This window comes from Drosophila ananassae (assembly GCF_017639315.1).
Source record: "Drosophila ananassae strain 14024-0371.13 chromosome Y unlocalized genomic scaffold, ASM1763931v2 tig00000141, whole genome shotgun sequence".
Classification (NCBI taxonomy): Eukaryota; Metazoa; Arthropoda; class Insecta; order Diptera; family Drosophilidae; genus Drosophila; species Drosophila ananassae.
The window spans coordinates 71,353-75,316 of NW_025319081.1; positions in this window are offsets into that span (position 1 = coordinate 71,353).

The window sequence follows — 3,964 nt, forward strand, 5'->3', positions numbered from 1 at the left end:
TTTCAATTGAAATTGAATTGGGATGATATGGATCCTCAGGGTCAGAAAGGGGCCAAGTTCTGGAAAGAGTAATTCCATCAGGATCAGAAACGAAACATAAGTCCAGCAGCCGTCCTAAAGAATTTCTAACGTGGTTAATTTGCCCGAGTGACATGTCAAACATGCCCACAGGAAAGTCGTGGTGGGAGTTAAGCTGTAAAGACGGTGAATTTTCAACATTTGACCATATAAGTTCTGGGATATTAAAGTCACCCAGAGCTATCAGCTGGTCACCATCAGACAGACGATCGAAAACCAAACGAATAGCGGACAAATGTTGCCAGTATATTGGCGGTTCGGACGAAGGTGGTATGTACGAACAGGTAACATACAAAGATTGATCGGAAAAAGTAATTTTGATGCAAAGAAATTCAATGTCACCAAACTCTCGTGATTTTACCTCTTCAGAAGCGAATTTGGAGTCTACAGAAATTAGAACTCCTCCTCCCCTTCGCAAAGTTCTATCACATCTAAAAGTGGTGTACCTACTAGGAAAAACTTCGGAGCTTAAGATCTCCGGCTTTAACCAAGTTTCTGTAAATACAATAATGTGAGATGCAAAGAAAGAACTATCAGAATACATTTTGGAAAGTTTACTACGTAACCCTCTTGTGTTCTGATAGGTAAGTGTTAGAGAAGACATTAGTTTTTTAAAATAGAGGAAGATGAAGTGGAAGGTTGGTCAGTGGCCGTAACATGTGGGAGTTCTAATCCGCGACGATCCGCGTGTCTTCACTGATTTCAAGGAGGACAGCACCTGCGGGTAACAATCACACATTATGGTTATAACCCTTTTTTAAATTTTTTTGTTTTTTTTTTTTGCGGTTCCAATTGCATACGTACATTCCACCTCTCGTCCAACCGACCGAGGTACGCTGCCGCGTAACGTACGGCTCGAATCGCGGGAATAGATCCGAGACAGATTAAACGAGGAGTAGGAGAAAGATATCACGAGGAAGAGTGTTGCACAGTTAAGGCGGTTAATATGAGCGATTTAAGATTGTTAGTGGAGCAAAGTGACAAGATGTGGTAGAGACCATTATAGTCCAAACATAATGCCCTGAGTGGATCGTGTTGGGCATATATCGAACTTCAATGGCTGAGGAGTAGAGGACGAAAGTTTCTAGTCCTTCTACATAAATAAGATTAAGGGTTAACGGTTTGTTAATGATGGTAAGTTGTTTAGTAAAAGTCTAAAGTGTTTAGTAAAAGTACGATAAGAGGGAAGGTAAAGATTTTCATCCCAATTAAGTCCACTAAGAGCGAAAGTTTTTTTGTACAGATTCAATGGGATCTTGGTGTACACCGTACTCAGGATGTATTGCATGTATTGTAGATATATGGTCGGTATATTTAAGTCTCAAATCTAATAAGACACATAGATCTTTAACCTGAGTTAATCGTTCTAACGCCTTCCTATAGAGAAAGACATAGCCTGGTGAGGACTAGATCGGTAAAAACACACAAGTTTACATTTCGATCCATTAAGCTTTAGGTTATTTGCAAAACACCAATTTTGAAGTTTATCCAAATCGGATTGAGGTCTAGACTGGGCTCTAGTGAATTCATACTGAAGGCCCAGCTTAACGGCATCAGCGTACATAAGTACAAGTGAATTGCTTAAGGCAAGAGGCAAGTCGTTAATAAACAGTGTAAAAAGTAGGGGTCCAAGACGGCTTCCATGGGGCTTCCAGATAAGAAGATCGGTTGGGAATCCCAAAAGACTGAGTTAAATTATAAGAAGCGAATGGGTAATAGAGTTAAATGCTTAACTTGTAGCGAGCACCCTATATAAAAATACAAAATACTTGACTCCCTCGGCAGGCCAATATTTCTTACCCTTAGTGTATGGAGAGAGAAGGGAGAAACCAATTTGAAAGACACATACGCAAAGTCCTGTTACCCACGCATCCACTGACCAAAAGTAGGTAGAAAATCATTCGATCTTACCGTTAGGTTGGGAAGCTTTAGTGCAGCAGGGAATGGCTGTACTCACCCAAGCTCACAGAAATCATTTCATTCTGATCTTTTGCCGAGTGAAGAACCTCGAGTACATATTGTGAAATAATAAGAAGATCCCGCGGACACGTGTAGAGAGAAAAAGAAACTATACAGTGAAAGCAGTGCAGGCCATTCAGCCAGCAAATTTAAGACATTCTAATAATAAAAACTACTTGTGTTTGTGTGTGGGTTAAAAATTCATAAGGTGAGACTCCCAAATAATTGAAATAGTTCAAGTTTAAAACCTGACTGATCCCTTGTCAGGTGTCCCATTTGACCAGGATCAGCCTGATAGGCTCTCCGTGTGGCAAGTGGCCTCGGATCGAACGTCGGATCAGTCAGGAGGCAGTAGCACCACCAAAGCCACCCCCCCGCCGAATCAGTGGGACACACATGGGCTTGTAGCCGCATCGTACCATCAGTGCACCGTACCCCGATTCCTATCTTCTCACCGGTTGGCGATAAGGTGTCGTTCAGCAGCTGCAGTAGCAACCAACGGATGCCGCCGCCCCCCGATTAGGTTTTCTCTTTGGTTAAGCAAGCTGCCGTCATGATTTTGTGAGCGGCATAGGACCCACATATCCAAATATTTAGTTTTTAAGCACGATGATCATGCCTACGAGCATGTATGTGTGTCAATATTGTATTTAACGCGGATTGACGCGAATAATTTTCACGGCGAACCTCGATAGCTGCGCCACAAAAGTATCGACTCCCAACCATAATAACAATTCCCATTATGGTAGTACTATAAATGGAATTTCATAAAGTTATTGCATAGATGCAGCCATTCACGAGTATGAATTAATTAGTGTAGGACCTTATCTTTAAATCTAGTCTCTAAGTAAACCCACCCAGCCTCGAAAGAGAGATCAGCCAGGTCTTTTCCCCATTGTACAATTTTCTAATAGCATTAAGTCCACAGCAAAGATCACCTACGTCATCTTGGGCCCAACGATGGATGCAGAATCTGTACAGCTGAGTGAGTAAAGAAAACGAAGAGTAACAGTTGAATTCATATAGATAAGTACAATGGAAAGTCCCTGCTAGGTTCTGCCTTTCTATCCCAAACTATGAAGATTAGTTGTAATTGTAGTTTAGTACCGCTAATTTTGCGAATATTTAATTATACGAAATGAACATGAACTAATATCTTTCACTTGGAGCTCTTCGGATCCGAACATTGCAGTTGAACATGGGTAGACCCCCACTGTTTGGTGAAACGTCTACATGGTAGGGAGGGTATAGAAGAAGGACCACAACATCCAGTCTTTCAGGTATCAGGGTCAGTAGAATCAATCACCCAGGATCAGCCTACTTCCTTCGTTCCTTTCCAACTTCCCCATCTCTGTCTACGAGAAAATCCGTAACGTACTTGGTCTAGATTGCCGTGCCATCACCCACGCCCCTTTCGACTGAGCCCAGCCGTCCCCAAGTAGACAGAGGAGGCGCGGCAGAGACCATTCGTGCAGTGTTAGGGACAGTTTACTGTACTTAATAGTTCGACAAAACCGTACGTCCGTTATAGATTTTTTTCGCCCAGCGTAAGGGCCGAGATTCGTGTATATTTAACCGAACAACGTGGGTTATATGAATCAGCCCAAAAAGCCCCACTCTATTTACCATCCCTTTTTGAATCCTTTCCTTTGGCCAATTTCCAAATTTGATGTATAAAGTAGAGTCAGCGTTTGCGTATGTACACCACTGGATTGCTGTGACTCTGAGAGCAGTCGGACACAGACCGTGGTTATAAAGTATGTAACGTGCAATGTTGTAGGGACAGAGGAAGGACCTGTGCTCGCGGGCACGCTAGAAGGGTCCGGCTCTAGCTCGTCGGCTTGGGGGGTGGTGGTCTTGCTGGGACAGGTCCTTCAACAGTTGCCACGCCGGATCATAATAATTTAGAGATAAGAAATTTTGCGGG